Raw genomic sequence first — 18551 nt, 5'->3', positions numbered from 1 at the left:
GAGGTTCTTCTTGCTTCAAACAGGATCTGATTTCTTAGGAGCAGGGCTCCTATCTTTATACTGAAAATCCTTTGTTCTTTCAGGCCAAGGGGCCTGTGCCTAGTTCAGTCCAGTTTCTGAGCACTTTGCTGACATGCTGCAGGCTTCTTCTTTCAGGGAGCAGGGCAGAGGCATCAGACGCACCGCAGGAGGTGGAGCCAGCATTGTGGTGGCAGAGTACAGCCCTATTCAGAGTCAAGGGGCACTCCTCCCACCCATCCTGGTGTATTCACCACCTGGCTGCCCAGCCTGTCTCCTGGAATTCTCCAGCCCTGTCACTCACAGAAACCAGACAACAGATACACATAAGAGCAGGAGCGGGCTGAAATGGTTAGGCAAGCTAATACTAACTTTCTAAAAGTGATATTTGCAAACACAGAACATTAAAATAAACTTTGCTAAAATATTTATTTTATTATTCTGAGTTCAGGCATACCAAACTCGAATTTCTACCATGTTCCCTGAGCCTGCTAGGATTATAGAGTGTAATAATTCCAGCAGCCCATTCTGGCCTATGAGAACAGGTAGCCTTGCAATAGTGAAAAACGAAAATGGCTGTAATTCACTATTAGGACATGCCCCACACATCAGGGCTTGTCCTACCTTAAGCTTACAATGCACCCTGCCCTTGGGCCTACCATAGGGGTGACTCATATTAAGTAAAGGGAAGGTTTGGAGGCTGGCAAGTGTGTGCACTTGCCCAGCCAGCATGACAGTACCAGACTGCACTCAGGTTCTGCAATGGCAGACCTTAGACACTTTACACAAGGCTGCTTCTGTGGGTGGCACAACAAGTGCTAGCAGCATTTGGATTTACAAGCCCTGGCACTCCTGGTGCACTTTAATGGGGTCTGACAGTAACCCAAATAAGCCAATCATGGAAACCAATCAACATATACACTTTACCTAGGGAGCACTTGCACTGTGGCACTGATTGGCAGTGGCACAGTGCTCTGAGCAGCTAACCCCAGCAAAACATATGAGGCATAGCAGCAAAAAGTGGAAGGGAGACTCACGCCAAGGTACCAGGTCTAACATCTTGGCTACACATGTTTGGCCCTAAATGTCTTGGCTACACATGTTTAACCCTAGAATGAACAATGGGGAGCCAGTTTAGGCTTTATTGGCCTCATATCTAATGTTATTTGAATAACACTCGATGACTGGCACATTTTCTTCTGTTTAAATGGTCCCTTCATGTTTATTATCAGGATCTATACAGTTACCATGTTGTTATAAATTATTTATATATAAGTTGCAATCTAAGGGTCGGATTATCAAAAGTAAACTATCATGTTTGCTCAAGTATACTCTTTTTGGGTAGTCACAAACTACTACTTAATAGTAGCTTTACGACTGCGGAGACTCCACACTTGTGGCGGAGAACTCTGCATATAAAAAGCTAGGCCTGATCGGAGGCGTAGAAATCAACCTGCTGACCCCTGCCCATCATTAAGGGGGCTGGCTGGCGATGACGGCCTCGACTGCGGCAATAGAGGCGGGAGAGAAGGGTGATGGCACCGTGACCACAAACGTCAATTGACATGCAAGGTCCACTAACGGAGTCGGAGAGTGCACGAAGGCCGGATCCCCTATGTGGTGGAGTGGCAGCCTGGTGCCCCTTGTACGTACCTCATGGGGGTGCACATAAACCATACTACAGCCTAGTGGAGGACAGTGAGGTAGCTTGACCATACTAGCGGCGCATAAGTTAGTCCATATGATATAAGAGGAGTGCGTGCCCGCCACCGATATGAGCTAACAAAGTAAGCAGCCCAGGAGCCCACCCATCACCAAAGCACAGGAGGAACAGTATGGTTAGGTAGTGGGTCAGCTGTTGCCAGAATGACTGGGAAATACTTGCACGAGGGCACAATATACTTGCTTTACACAGAACGTTTGGGTGGACTGCAAGACAAGCAATCGACAGGCAGGCACAAGAAAAGGGGTTGACGCCAAGAAATGGCCACCAATTTGGAACTAGAAGTTTGGAAACTGAAAACTCCATCTGGAAGCTAGAAGTCCACTAGGAGAACAAAACACCATGGACAGAGGTGTTGCACTCCATCTCAGGGCGGAATCATTGAAAAGGAGGATGCGGAGGTGAGATGATGTAACCTACACTCCCCCGGGAAAGTGGACTTGCAAATTCACATAGATAGAGACCCTGATTTATAGCTGTGCCCAATAATGCATATCTAGCAGGTCCCAGGTGGACCCAGGGGTTTGCCCTCAAGATCTCATCTACAGCCACAACATGGGGTCTGGGAAACCCAAGAAGGTTTTCTGTGTAAGAGACATGCTAATCAAGTCATCAGTATCTAAGTTGGACTCACTTAGTGAGAAAGGGCCCTCACGGGGTTCACTTATTTCTGCCACAGCAGCAGAGCACCTCATTAACACCTTGGCTGCTAGAGAGTTTCCCCTCCTGTGCTGAAGGATCTAGATTCCCATTGTTCATGACGAGCTCAGCTCGTCATAAGCACACGACCAGTGTACTGCATGACGAGCTGAGCTCGTCATGAGCAGCGAAGGGGTTAAATCCATCACAGAGTTTCTCTTCATCACCTTTCGAGTGGAGCTAATGGAGGTGAACCATGTTATGTTATCTGGGTACTCAATCGAGTGTCCTGGAACTGAAGACTTCTAGGCTGGGCTGACAAAAAAGCTGACCAGGGTTTGAAAAATGTACTATTGCTGAAATAATCAAGTGCCTTTCTGAAGGTGAGAAGGTCCTGCCTGCATCTGTCTGAGGACAAGAAGCAAACTATTCCAAAGTTGGGTGGATTGCACCTGGAAGGAGTGTCCGCCTATTTGAGCGCGGGTGAACTTGGGGATAATTGCCTGGTGCAATGAGGATGATGTCAAAGTTTGACGTGGGCAGTAGAACTGAACTCTTTTCCTGATATTGAAAGCACCTGTACCATACCCTCAGAAAGGAACTTGGCAAAGTGAAAGAGGTGCTTAAAAATATCAGAACACACTATCAGCATTAAAGGACTCTGGTGCAGCACACAAAGAAAAGGTAGAGTTGTTGAAACAAGAAATGAAAACACTGAAGGTCCATCAGCTAGGCCTCTAGGCTCAAGTGGAGGTTTCGGAGATTTACTCCAGGGGGATAAACATAAGTGTAGGACTTGGTACTTTTTGGCTAACGTCCCTAAACCTTTTGCTTTCTCCCTGGACCTTTTTCTGACATAGTGTTGCCAACTTAGATGCTTTGGACACTTTGCCCCTGATAGAAGGAGGTTCCTCTAGGGACATATAAGCTTGCACTGATAGGCTCACACCTTTAAAATAATGTACCCTGCCTTCTGGGTTTAGGAGGCCTACCTTAGGGATGACTGCCACATACTAAAAATAGTGCTGTGGCATTGTCAATCATGTCGCGGGCAAAGTCGAGGAGGCCTGCTGTCACCTCTTTATTTGCGGACCCCCTTAACTCCCATGAGCTAGACACCCCTGGAACCACTTTTCAGGGACTTATCAAAGGGTTAACGTCCTTGCCAATTGGGGTTACCAATTCACATGCATCATACTTTAGGGAACGAGCACTGGCACTGGGCTGGTTAACAGGCTACAGTGCAACTTCACCTTCTACTCTCACCCACACAACTCATACAGCAGAATCGACTATATCCTAATGTCTGACTCTCACACGCACCTGATAGAACAAACGGAAATAGCCACAATCACAATCTCAGACCATGCACACATCACCCTGACGGTTAGTGGCAGGCACAATGAAACGCCGAGCCGTAGATGGAGATTTAACAGCGACATCCTACAAATCCCCGGAAACATAGCAGAAATTGAAGTAGCCATTACAGAATACCTAGCATTCAATGACAATACAGAGGTAGACAAACCCTCTGGGAAGCCCTAAAAGCCACGATACGAGGCAAACTAATAAAAATCAAAGCCAGAATGAACAAGGGCAGGAACAAGAAAATAGCCGAACTTGAGGAGCAGATCAAAAATCTCGAAAAAGGCCACTGCGCCAACATAGCAGACAAAAACACCCTGACTGATCTGACGAAAAGGAAGTACGAACTTAACAAGATACTAGGTGAAAGAGCAGGCACATGGATCAACAAATATAAATCCAGTAATTCATGGTTTCAGGCATTTATATGTAACCATGAATTACTAAATGTGACGTTAGCATTTTTGTTCTGTGTATTCACGTTTTTCATGAATTGTTGTTGTTTATAATTGTTTACAATAGTTTGTATAATCACTGTATCGTTTTTGTGGGTTTACCTTTTTCTTGCTTTTTCAAAACAAATTTCTGAAAAATATAAAAATTATGAGTAGAGGGTATATATAAAAGTACCTCCACATGTGTCATTAAGTTACACTTGTACAATTTCTTGAATCATTGTTTATTCTGAGAGGTGTGGGCACTTTGTTTCTTCTTCTCGAATTTAATTTAAGGCAATTATTTTCCATCCATGAACTGATGGCCAGCATGCCATCATGAAAGCCTGCCGCCACTGGTTCCCCGTCTTTATGCACCGCTAGCACAAGTTGTGCGTCGTCAGCATAGGACGTGAGACCCAATCCAAAAGTCTGGAATACTTGTGCCAAGTCCTTCACGTATATATTACACAGGGTTGGGCTCAGCGACGATCCCTGCGGAACACCACTGGGAAGAGCAAAGACTGATGAGTTATAGTCGCCCATGCGGACTGACTGAGTCCGTTCGGAGCGAAAAGAGGACAGAAGAGCCTTGGCCTTTCGTCCGACACCTAGGGCTGAGACACGGTTGATCAAAGTGACATGATCAACCGTGTTAAAAGCTGCTGATAAATCCTGTAGCACCAGGACAGCGGCACCTCCTCTGTCTAGCTCCATTCTGATTTCATCTGATACTTCGATAAGAGCAGTCTCCGTGCCACGTCCTTTCTTAAAGCCAAATTGGGTGTCATCTAACAGTTTGTTCTCTTCAATAAACTGCGTTAACTGGGCATTCATAATTTTTTCAAAGATCTTCACTGGAAAAGGTAAACGTGCGATTGGTCTGTAGTTTTTAGTTTCTCCTGGGTCAAGATTAATTTTCTTTAGCACTGGTTGAATAATGGCCTTTTTCCGTATTGAAGGGTAGGTGCCCAAGCAAAACATAGCATTGCAGATGCTCATTAAATTAGTGCGTATCAGGTCCGAAATCGTTTTTAAGACTGACGGGGGCATGGGTCAGAAGGGGACCCTGATTTGACTGTCTTAATCAAATCAGTGGCCAGTTCCACCGACACGGATCTGAATTCCATAAAACCGGGGGACTCTCCAATCATGTTATTGTCATCTGACTGGTTCAAGTCCTCTAAAGGTGTGTTAAAATTTGAGTAGATGTGGCCCACCTGGTCTTGGAAAAAACTGGCTATGACTGGGAGACTTCTTTGATAGAACTGACCACTGGCCCTGACAAAGTGGAAACTATATGAAACAGTTGTTTAGTGGAGTTTTGTGCTGTTTCTTTTGTTCTGGTATAGTAGTTACTTTTTTCTATAATTATAAGACGTTTATATTTTAACAGGGCTGCTTTATAGCGTGTTTTCCACATGTCGTTGTAGTCTTGACGCCAATGTCTTTCCTGATTCCTGCAGTGCTGTTTCTCTAAAGAGGTGTCCCGGCTTCTCGGAGAGCAGTGTGGGTGGGGACTAAAAGGGAAGCAATGCAAGCAGGGCACAATTAAAGTAAAGAGATAAAGTGCTCACCATGCGCTAGGGGCCAGAGAGGGAAAATGAAGTGCGCCGCCGCTTTTTTGAGACACGCAAATGTAAACAAGCGCACACGCCCACCGTAATTCGAAACAGATGACCCCTGCACGTCGCTGCTCGTCCCTGCAAGGTGTATGCCGCCACACGCAAGAGTATTGGAAAAGTGCAGACCGATTCCAAAAGGTCATCTCCTAGAGCAGCGCATGCCCGCTGCGCTAGTCTAGACTAAAAAAAGGCTTGTGAGTCTGGAATAAATGTAACAGGTATGGGTGTATGATGTTTGTCACAGGTGGAGGAGGTGCCAAAGATTGTGGTTTCCTGCAGTGACATAGTTTGGAGGCAGAACACTCACGGAAAGGACAATTGTGTACGTGTACTGCTTTTCTGTATTCACAAAGCTAAACTTAGACCAAAAGTCTAAGTTTAATAGTAGTTACTTACCATTGTGAATACCGAAAAGTAGTAAAGTTAGACTTTTGGTCTAAGTTCACCTTTGTGAATACCGAAAAGTAGTAAAGTTAGAATTTTGATCTAAGTTCAACTTCGTGAATGCGGAACATTTATTAAAATTACACAAGAGTGTAAGTTTACCTTTGTGAAATGGGCCCAATGATCTAAACAGTACTAAAGGCGATAAGTTTGAGTACTAAATCAAACCCAAAAGTATGTATTTGTGGCATGTCCCATTCCCACAGCATTATTTTGTTTTGCATGTCTAGTGTCTTTGACATTTGGAGTGGATGAGCTTTCTTAGAAGAGCCCAGCCGCATGTGCTCTGACTGAAACGGCAACAGTTTAATCTAAGGCTGCCACATCTGTCACCTTGGTACATCAACCGTCTTTGTACAAAGGTTTGCACAGAAGTACAAGGTGACAATACGGGATGTATGAATGAAGAACATTTTTTTCCACTGGCACTATATGTTTATAGAAGGCATTTTTGCTGCAAAACATGTAAACAATGAATTAAAACTTAATTTTGGCTCATTTTACAACGAAAACTACTATAACAAGCATTTACAATGCAATAGGTCTCGCAGCATTAAAGTTTGAGTTATTGGCATTGTGTATGACAATGCGTTGCATAAATGTTTGCGAAAACTCTGAATTGGTGTATAAAGATGATTTGCAAACTGTCAGATGTTGCTCAATAATAATGGGAGAGTTGGGAATAATTATGCTATGCTATCTTTTGCTATCCTGTGCTTTTTTATTATGCTGTGCTGTGTTTTGTTATGCTATGCTGTGTTTTGTTATGCTATGCTGTGTTTTGTTATGCTATGCTGTGTTTTGTTATGCTATGCTGGTGAGGGTGTGTGAGGGTGTGTGAGGGTGTGTGAGGGGGTGTGAGGGGGTGTGAGGGTGAGGGGGTGTGTGAGGGTGAGAGGCTGTGAGGGTGAGGGGGTGTGAGGGTGAGGGGGTGTGAAGGGTGAGGCGGTGTGGGGGTGTGAGGGTGTGTGAGGGTCTGGGGGGGTGAGGGTGTGAAGGTGAGGGGGTGTGAGGGTGAGGGGGTGTGAGGGTTTAGGGGGGGTGAGGGTGAGGGCGTGTGAGGGTGTAAGGGTGAGTGAGGGTGTGTAAGTTTGAGGGGGTGTGAGGGTGAGGGGGTTTGAGGGTGAGGAGGTGTGAAGGTGTGGGTGAGGGGGTGTGAGGGGGGGTGAGGTGTGAGGGAGGGTGAGGGTGTGTGAGGGTGAGGGTGTATGTGAGCGTGAGGGTGTAGTAGGGATAGCTTTGCATGTGACTTACTGGCAACTCTCTTGTGAGGTGTACAAAGACAGAAGGTAAAGAGCAATACACAGGAGCTTCTGAGCAAATCATGTCACGTCCCCACGCCCACAAATAAAAAAAACAACTGTGTCCTAACCTCCCCCCTCAATATAGCGCACATTACACCGTTCCACTCAATTTTGTAGTGCATGAATAAGAAACAACTTGTGTATGGCTTATACGGAAATGAAGGCGTGAGGAGGAACTTTGGTGGACAGGTGGAGAACATGTGCAGAAGAGCCTGGAAGGACTTGGGTAAAGAAGAGTGGGAAAAGCGAGGCAAACGTGCAAATGATCCAATATGAGCTGAGTGACTAACAGGGAGAGCAGACTGCGAAGAACAGTTCAGCTATGTGTGACGAGGGAGCACATACGGCCTATTCATGTTACCACTAAAGCTGCACGCGCCTCGGTAGCTTGTCTGACCCCTTGACCATCCCTTTAAGACTAGGAGTGGAGTCCTTGTAGGATTTGCCCAGAATCCCTCGTTTCTGTCAGGTACTCAGGCTGGGATTAGATTAGAACTCCACTTTTAAACTACCAACATTTACCCAGACACATTTTTTAGCGCTGGGATTAGAGCACCGACACAAGATTTCACATCAGCACAGTTGGTAGACCGCACACATCTCCTCCCCTTTAATAAAATGTTCAGCCTACTCAGGTGTTATGGCGCCACAGCGCCTGCCCAGTTCCCTGGTGCTTGCAAGGACCATGCGGTCACAGTACTTCACTAGGGGTGGGCTGACATTCTAATTCGCATCTTCCCTAATCAACCCCAGGACGAGGAACGATGATGTCCCAAAAAGGAGGCAAGTTTAATGTTCAGGTATCACGTCAGTGGCAGTGCAGTCCTTCCTGCTTTGGAAGAAGCCGCTGCGAGCACCTGTTGCAACAAGGCAACAGTGCACGCGTTCTTTTACTCGGTTTATGGCTGTAAACACAGAAATGATGATGTTAATATTGTATCTATTACACTGATTGACTACGGAGCCCGTCGATTGCTCCCTAGCGCTGCGAAGTGCACCCTGGAGCTATGTTTAGTGTGATGGAAATCAAACACATAAATATATAAATACTAAAAGCAGTGCTGGTCACTGGACTAGCGCACTCTAGTTCCCTGAGGATTGCTGGGACTCGGACAGGAGCTTTTTGAAAGCTACACAAGAGCCTCCAGATATATATGGTGAAACCTGAGGTGCTCAGATTATTACATGGGCACACTACTGACACCATGCGCTGTCCTTAGAAATACAGACACATTAACTAGCTAATCTCACATTCGGCAGAATCACTTATCAATATTAGTGTTGTGTTTATATAGCGCCTCATACCACACTTCTGCTGTTTCTTAGCACTGCAAATAACCGAAGTTGATATCACAGATTGAGTGGTACTCACTGACAGTGAGGCCTTACTCCTGCCTTTGGGTCCAGCATGAAGGATGGACTCCTCTGCTGGAAACGGCCGCGCTCTGCTTTGGCAGTAACAGGGCAGTCGCCTCGGTCCTTTATACACTTCGTGCTTGGAGCTCTGATCTGTGTGTTGTAAAATGGGCGCGGCGGTTGCAGACCGGGCCAGGTTGATGTGCTGCACACCAAAGTGTCTGTTTCCTCAGCAGCGGTCAAAGTCCATTAACAAGACGTAAGCAAAACCGAAACCGTGAGCAAAAACGAAACCTGCAGTGGGGCGGGACTTCCATCTTTGGAAGCCCGCGCCCACGGAGTGCCTGGGCAGAAAAGCAGTGCTGGTGACGCGGGGCTCCCATGCCGAGGGAGAGCCCCGCGGAGGATGCAGAAGTCCGGAGTGGCGGTAAGTGGGGCTTAGTTGTAGGGGGTAGGGGGGTGTGCGTGTGTGTATGTGTGGGGGTCTCTGTATGTGTGTGTGCGTGTGTGTAGGTGTGCTCGTGTGTGTGTCTTTGTGTGTGCGCATGCGTAAGCAGGGGGAGGTGTGGTTGTGTGTTACAGCTTTCCAGGAGACAGGAGCTTGCCACAGCGAGCACGTTCTCGTGCCCGTGGCCCGCTCAAATCGCCTTCTGCCAGAGTAGATGCGCGCGGCCAGGTACTGTCTCCTGGAAAGCTGGGTCGCTAACAAAAGGTCTCTGGCGAGACCGCGCTTCGCGCGGTTAACGCCATGAGACCTAAAAACCAAATCTTCAGATATACATGTAACTTCACATTCAGATGTCTATTATGTGCAGTGTTTGGCTTTAACTTGCTGACTTAACTCCTCCCGTCAAAGTCTCTTTCCTGAATGTGAAATGGAGATAGAGGACCTGTAACATCAAAGGAGGGCCACATGACAGACCAGAAATTCCTTCTAATGCATTCTAAGTCACACCTGTCTGGGAAGAACTCTTGCATCATTCCTTGCTTTTGATTTTATGGAAAAAATTCAGATCGCTGGAACTAAAATCCACAAGCGGACTACAGCAGACAGGGGTTTGAGGTAGAGATTTCCTTAGAATCAATTGGGATGGTGGACATTGAAGACTGGAAGACTTCAGCAGAATAAGGGAGGAAAAGTTACATCATAACAGTTTTGGCAGTAAAACAGTGTGAGGGGGCGGAGATTGGCCTCTGTGAAGATGGCCACTCGCTAGAGTGGTTCTGCTCATGGCATCTCTAGCAGGACCAACAAATATGACTTTAGAGGGCTGATCTCTCTCAAAATCTGGTAAATGCTTGTGTGCTAATCTCAGAGAACTAAATTTGGGCGCTACCACAAAGGTTCGCTCCAGTGTGGGCTGTTGTTCCTGATCTGGACTCAATGCCAGGCATAGACCATTGGATCAATTCCTGATTACTCTAGCACCAGTCGCCACGTGGTGGACTCATGAGACAGCCACACACTTTAGTCCAGAAATGAACAGATCATTTGGCTCCCTAAGGGGTGCTGGTTCTGCCACGGAACTTTCAAAGCAGATATTATGTGGTACCCGAGATATAGCCAAAGATACTATACAGTACTCCAGATGAAGCATATGAAAATCATGTGCCGGAGATGTAGCCTACGATACTACGCAGTCCCAGAGATGTAGCCTAAGATACTACGCAGTACCCGAGATGTAGCCTAAGATACTATGAGGTACCAGAGATTAAGCCTAAGATACTATTCAGCCCCTGAGATGATGCCTAAGATACTACACAGTACCCGAGATGTAGCCTAAGATACTATGCAGTACTCGAGATGTAGCCTAAGATACTAGGCAGTACCCAAGATGTAGCCTAGGATAATAGGCAGTACCCGAGATGTAGCCTAAGATACCATGCAGACCCAAGATGAAACCTAAGATACTATGCAATCACTGAGATGAAGCCTAAGATACTATGCAGTACTTGAGATGAAGCCTAAGATACTACGCAATACCCGAGATATAGCCTAAGATACTATGCAGTACCCGAGATGTAGCCTAAGATACTACACAGTACCCGAGATAAAGCCTAACATACTACACTGTATCCGAGATATAGCCTAAGATACGCAGTACCCGAGATGTAGCCTAAGATACTATGCACTCCCTGAGATGAAGCCTAAGATACTACGCAATCCCCGAGATGAAACCTAATATACTATGTAGTCCCTGAAAAGTAGCCTAAGATACTATGCAGTACCCGATATGAATCCTAAGATACTACGCAGTACCCGAGATGTAGCCTAAGATACTACACAGTACCCGAGATGTAGCCTAAGATACTATGCAGTACCAGAGATGAAGCCTAAGATACTACGCAGTTCCCGAGATGTAGCCTAAGATACTATGCAGTACCCGAGATGAAGCCTAAGATACTACGCAGTCCCTGAGATGTAGTCTAAGATACTACACAGTACCAGAGATGTAGCCTAAGATACTATGCAGTACCCGAGATGAAGCCTAAGATACTACGCAGTACTCAAGATGAAGTCTAAGATACTACGCAATCCCTGAGATGAAACCTAATATACTATGTAGTACCCGAGATGTAGCCTAAGATACTACGCAGTACCCGAGATGTAGCCTAAGATACTATGCAGTCCCTGAGAAGTAGCCTAAGATACTATGCAGTACCCGAGAAGTAGCCTAAGATACTACGCAGTACCCAAGATGTAGCCTAAGATACTATGCAGTCCCTGAGAAGTAACATAAGATACTATGCAGTACCCGAGATGTAGCCTAAGATACTATGCAGACCCAAGATGAAACCTAAGATACTATGCAATCACTGAGATGAAGCCTAAGATACTATGCAGTACTTGAGATGAAGCCTAAGATACTACGCAATACCCGAGATATAGCCTAAGATACTACAAAGTACCCGAGATAAAGCCTAAGATACTACACAGTACCCGAGAAGTAGCCTAAGATACTACGCAGTACCCAAGATGTAGCCTAAGATACTATGCAGTCCCTGAGAAGTAGCCTAAGATACTATGCAGTACCCGAGATGTAGCCTAAGATACTATGCAGACCCAAGATGAAACCTAAGATACTATGCAATCACTGAGATGAAGCCTAAAATACTATGCAGTACTTGAGATGAAGCCTAAGATACTACGCAATACCCGAGATATAGCCTAAGATACTACACAGTACCCAAGATATAGCCTAAGATACTATGCAGTAACCGAGATGTAGCCTAAGATACTATGCAGTACCCGAGATGTAGCCTAAGATACTATGCAGTCCCTGAGAAGTAGCCTAAGATACTATGCAGTACCCGAGATGAATCCTAAGATACTATGCAGACCCAAGATGAAGCCTAAGATACTACGCAGTATTCGAGATGAAGTCTAAGATACTACGCAATCCCTGAGATGAAACCTAATATACTATGTAGTCCCCTAGATGTAGCTTAAGATACTACACAGTACCCGAGATGTAGCCTAAGATACTATGCAGTCCCTGAGAAGTAGCCTAAGATACTACGCAGTACCCGAGATATAGCCTAAGATACTATGCAGTCCCTGAGAAGTAGCCTAAGATACTATGCAGTACCCGAGATAAATCCTAAGATACTACGCAGTACCCGAGATGTAGCCTAAGATACTACACAGTACCCGAGATGTAGCCTAAGATACTACACAGTACCCGAGATGTAGCCTAAGATACTACACAGTACCCGAGATGTAGCCTAAGATACTATGCAGTACCAGAGATGAAGCCTAAGATACTACGCAGTCCCTGAGATGAAGCCTAAGATACTACGCAGTCCCTGAGATGAAGCCTAAGATACTACGCAGTACCTGAGATGAAGCTTAAGCTACTATGCTGTTCCTGAGATGAAGCCTAAGATACTATGCAGTACCCGAAATGAAGCCTAAGATACTACGCAGTACACAAGATGTAGCCTAAGATACTATGCAGTACCAGAGATGAAGCCCAAGACACTATGCAGTCCCTGAGATGAAGCCCAAGATACTATGCAGTACCCGAGATGAAACCTAAAATACTATGCAATCCCTGAGATGAAACCTAATATACTATGCAGTACCCGAGATGAAGCCTAAGATACTATGCAGTTCCTGAGGTGAATCCTAAGATACTACGCCATCCCCGAGATGAAGCCTACGATAATATACAGTCCCCGAGATGAACCCAAAGTACTATGCAGTTCCTCTCTCAATGCTAGTTGGTAAGTAGCTTCAGTTCTCTTCTTGTTCAGTCCAACCGCGGCTGCATTCTTCCGGCTCACAGCCACATTCTATCCCTCTTTAGGACATTGAACCGTCTCCCAGCTTGCGCAGCCATCTTCCTGGCTAGACATGCCACTGCAATCCAGCACGGCTGGCTCCCAGACCGGAACCCGCAACTGAGGTTCCGATTTAAATAAACCACTACCTTCGCGTTGCCATCCACTGTAAGCAGTTATCACCATATCTCCTGCCCCTGCACATTCGTCCTTCTAACTAGGTACTTATGGGCTTCATGCTCATTTTTACAGGATTGCCTTCTCTCTAATACGGCCGATTTCGCCACCCTGGCGAACCCGCCACATCTGGGACATTTTCTGAACTTCTTATTTATGTGCCTTGCACACGTTAAGCTAACCACCCGTGTCCATTACCCCCTTCAGCCACGAGACACTGTTTTTACTAGCTCAAGTCTGCGTTGGAATGTCCATTACCACCAGCATGCTTAGCCCTGTATTATGCAAGCTCTTTTCACCGGGCAGGCATTCCACTTTCAGTTTCTCGCCAGCTAGCATGGTTTGATCCAGTTTTTGGGAAACACTGCTGTGCTTTTGTTACAGGGGGCTGATCTTGCAGCAGTGCTGCAAGACTGGCCCCCAGTAACAAAAGAACGCCTCCCACTGGTCCAAAAGCGCCCCCACCCTTCCAGTCCACCGGGAATGTGCGGTGCTCACTACGGCCAGTACAGCCCTGGGCTGTAGGCAGGGTGTCAGAAATGTCGTCTCAGTGTGGACCTTGGTCAGAAGGCAGAGGTGGTGCCAAAGAGTTGTTATGTTATATTATGTTATGTGTGGTCTTGTATAGCGCATGGCTACCCCAGCGACGGGGCGTCCCAGCGCTTGCAGACATGCCAGATCCTAGTATGGTAAAGGAGGTATTAGATGGATGCAAACAACCAGGTTTTTATAAGTTTTCGGAATTGCAGGTGATTTGGAGTGGCCCGAGCTTTAGGGGGGATAGAATTCCAGAGCTTAGGGGCCAAATACCTGAAGGAGCGGCCACCTGCTCTGCTCCTCCGAATTCTGACAGTACAGGCAAGTGAGAGGTCCGCCTAGCGGAGTGCGCGCGTGGGAGTATAGAAAGAGCACATTCCCTGCAGAGTATGGGGGCCAACATTATACAGGATTTTATGGGTAAGGCAAAGGGTTTTGAAGTGAATGCGCTGTTGTATAGGAAGCCAGTGTAGTCGACGGAGAAGGGGGGACGTGTGACAGGTCTTAGGTAGAGCAAATAGAACGCGGGCGGCAGCGTTCTCTGCCCTTTGCAACCTATTTATTGCAGTCTTGTTGGATCCTAGCATGAGGGCATTGCAGTAGTCCAGGTGAGATATAACTAAAGCCTGGACTATAATCTGACGAGTAGTAGGCTAAAAAAAAAATAGAATGGGTTTAAGAGAGCGAAGACGCCCAAAGCAGCAAAGCAGGTACCTGCCACTTTTTGAGCATGAGACTCCAAGTTGAGTTTATTGCCCAATAACACCCCCAGGTTTTTTACTGACTCCTTGGGTATAGGAGCAGGTCCCAGCGCCTGAGGCCACCTGTGCTCTTCCCAAGTCTGCGTGCCATTGCCAATCAGGAGTACCTCTGTTTTGGAGGCATTAAGCTGAAGGCAGTTGTTGGATAGCCACCTTGAGATCGCCAGAATGTCTTCCTGGAATTTAATTTGGTCCTCCACATTTTTGTTAGAAAAGTTGAAAATAAGTTGCGTGTCGTCCGCATATGATGTTAGTAAGATCTTACGTTCCTGGGCCAACAAGGCCAGGGGGCGGACGTACACATTAAACAATGTGGGACTGAGCACAGCCCCTGAGGTACTCCACATTCAAGAGGGAGCTTGCTGGATGAGTACGGCGGGGCGTGCACCTGGAAGGAGCGGTCAGATAAAAAAGACGCAAACCAGTCCAGGGCCGTTTCCCTGACTCCGATCTCCCATAGTCTCTCAAGTAGTATCTTGTGGGAGACCGTGTCAAAGGCTGCACTCAAATCCAGCAAAACCAAGATAGAGGTTGCACCCATATCCAGGGAGGCCCTTAGATGTTCTGTAACTGTTAACAGGGCAGACTCCGTACTGTGATTAGCACGGAAGCCATGCTGGGACTCATCAAGGATCCCATTAGACTCAAGTAGGCAGTCAGAATGGAATTGACATGTGCTTCCGCCACTTTCGCAAGATAGGGAAGCAGCGAAATAGGTCGAAAACTGTCTGGCCTTAAGGGATCCAAAGTTGTTTTTTTCAAGAGGGGTAGTACTTTGGCATGTTTCCAGGATTTGGGAACCTCGGCTTGCTGTAAAGATCGATTAATCAGCTCCCGCCCTTCCTCCAGGACAGAGCCATGAAGTGATCTGAACAGATCCGTTTTAATGGGATCATCCGGAGACCCTGATTTTACTCATAGGGCTAGGTGTTCCATCCCTGGCTGTTCTATAGATGGGAGAATCAGGAGGGAGTAGAGAGGGTCAGAGATGACTGTCAGGATTAGAGGACCCCAGCGGGCAGTCCAGTTGTAAAGAATCATATATACCTTTAACTTTGTTGATAAAAAAGCCAGATAGTTCTTCACACTGTGCGTCTGACACTATCAGATTGCCTGTGCCTACCGGGGCTTTAGTCATATCTTTTACCAGGGAAAAGATAGTTTTGGAGCGATTTGTACTTGAAATGATCAGGTCAGTGTAGTAAATGGCTTTAGTTTTCTTTATAAGCTTATGATAAGCTTTAGTGGCCATTCTAAATTTAGTTTTAGCTAGGGGGTCATACGATCGTCTCCAGGTACGTTCTAGGAGCTTACAGTGTTTTTTAGTTTCCGCAAGAGTCTCCGAATACCAGGGGTGGGTCTGAACTCGCCTAGGTCTCGAATATTTCATGGGGATAAAATGGTCTAGAGAGTTATTTATCCACTCTCTATAAGCATAGTCTGCTTCATCCATGTTACCTGACCAAACAGGACGGGTCTGGTTAAGCCTAGCTCCAAACTGAGCTTTATCTAGGCTGTTCCAAGGACGCCTCCGTAAAGAGGGAGGAGGGGTCTCCCTACCGCTGACTGGGATCCTAACTGAAACGGACACCAAAAAGTGATCAGTCCAGCTAAGAGGGCTGGGGGATTCCGCTGTAACTTCCTCTATATTAGTAAAAACTGGGTCAAGGAGGTGGCCTGCCTGATGAGAGGGTCCCACAATCAGTTGATGAAGCTGGCATGCTTCTAAATTGCCAAGAAACTTCGATATATTGGGGTAGTCTTGCCGCTCGAGGTGAAGATTGAAATCACCAAAAATACTGAAATTTGCTGATTGAAGCGCTAGTGACGAAATAGTTGCTAATAGCGACTCTTGAAATGCACTTGCCGGTCCTGGGGGATGGTATACAAGAAGCCCTATAAGAGTAAATGTGTCAGAGACTTTTATCTTAAATAGTGCGCATTCGCTACTGGCTAAGCTAATGGCCTTAAGGGTGCAAGTGTATTTGGCCTTGTAAATCACCCCCAGTCCACCACCCCTATCGATAGGTCTGTTTTGAACACATATAAGATATTCAGGAGGGAGGGCCAGATCTAGGGTAGCCGTAGAATCCTCAGATAGCCATGTTTCTGTCAAAAACAGAACATCTGGCCTTTCATCTAGGAGGAGCTCGTGGACGTCCTCATGGTGCTTTACCAGAGACCTGCAATTAAAACTTAGTATGTGAAGCTTGGAAGAGCTGGTGGGCGCTAGGGTTAAACAGGATAGTGAATGGCAAACCCCAGAAGCCTTAAATCCGCAATAAATGCAGTTTATGGTAGAGGAACCAGGGTGACATGCATGCGCCAGGCACTCAGTCTGAGGTCTAAGAGCAAGCAGCTCATCCCTGGCATAGGGCGCCATCAATAGTGCGACAATCAGGGAACTGGGCGACAGGCGACGGACCAGCGCGGACGGGCGCAGAGGGGCTCGCCTTTGGCGGCCCGCTGCGCGGGAGGTAGAGTCTCCGCCTAAATAGGCACCGGTCCCGCCTCTGGCGGTAAAGTTACACCCTCGGGGGCCGTGCAACAAGGTCAGGTACGCCCTCCACACAATCGGCACAAGCCGTGGTGGAACGGGGCGGCGACCTGGAGGAAACAGAAGTAAAGTGAGAGTAAGGCTTTATCAAAGAAACGCTAATGAGGATTTTTTAAAACATAAGACAGTATGCAAACAGGTTTAAAAACAAGGAGCAGAGCGCTGCTGCAGTGCCTCGCGTTCCTAGCGTGTCCGCTGCGCGGGAGGTAGAGTCTCCGCCTAAATAGGCACCGGTCCCGCCTCTGGCGGTAAAGTTACACCCTCGGGGGCCGTGCAACAAGGTCAGGTACGCCCTCCACACAATCGGCACAAGCTGTGGTGGAACAGGGCGGCGACCTGGAGGAAACAGAAGTAAAGTGCGAGTAAGGTTTTATCAAAGAAACGCTAATGAGGATTTATAAAACATAAGACAATATGCAAACAGGTTTAAAAACAAGGAGCAGAGCGCTGCTGCAGTGCCTCGCGTTCCTAGCGTGTCCGTTGTGTGTTTTTTTGTGAGTGGTTTTTAGTGGCGAGTGGTCTTCGGGGTTCATGTCACCTTGTCCATGCGGCAGTTCTTTGGCATCGATGTCTATCTCGAGCTCAGAGTCTGAGTCCTGCGCGGAGAAGGCTTCATCCTCCTCTGTCGCTGATGCCTCAATGTCATCTTGACCGGAATATTCACCGTAGATGTCTGGTGTGTCTTCGATGCTTTATCTCTCGACGTCGAGCCAGATGATTGCAAAGAGTTTTCTTTGATCAAAATGATCTGCTGCAAGTGTCGCAGTCTTCTTCCTTGTGCCCCGGGGACAAGCACAAGTTACACACCCTGTGTGGATACTTCACGTGACATTAATGGCAGAATTTGAACGGTCTCTGATCCATCGATGACCATGCGCACTATCCCCAAAAGGAGGAGTCACCTTACCTCGTGACTAGGAAAGACTTCTTTGAAGAAGAAAAAACTTGCAAACATCCGGACCCAACACTAGATGGGAGGAGTATGCAAAGCGTGCATATCTACAGCACCCATGCTTCGAACACACAGTTTTGCATCATGGGCATTATTCCAAATGCATATGTATGTAATACTTAGACTAGTACCAGAGCAGGCAAACCTTTGCAAATTCAATTCAACCTGTTCAACCTGGAGAATGCATAGAGTGATTGATTGTGCTGTGATTAGTCACTCTCAAGTCTAGCAGGTTTAGCAAAGCACGCCAATATGTAAGTATATGGATATTCAATGCTGGAGATAGAGCACTCAAATCGATAAAGCTGCGACGAGAAGAAGTTAAAAGCAGGATAGACTAAAGTAAACCTACAAAGGTCTGAGAATGGAACCATG

General features: G+C 46.6%; 1 protein-coding gene across 1 annotated transcript in view; it reads right to left on the bottom strand.

Moving 5' to 3' along the window:
• Window positions 1–18551, bottom strand: part of LOC147736607 (equilibrative nucleobase transporter 1-like) — a 569280-nt gene that overhangs the window by 168839 nt on the left and 381890 nt on the right. The window lies entirely within an intron of this gene.

The sequence above is a fragment of the Lissotriton vulgaris genome, chromosome 1_2 (assembly GCF_964263255.1).
Source record: "Lissotriton vulgaris chromosome 1_2, aLisVul1.2, whole genome shotgun sequence".
NCBI lineage: Eukaryota > Metazoa > Chordata > Amphibia > Caudata > Salamandridae > Lissotriton > Lissotriton vulgaris.
Note: the sequence above shows the minus strand (reverse complement) of the source record. Positions and strands in the feature narration are given on the sequence as shown.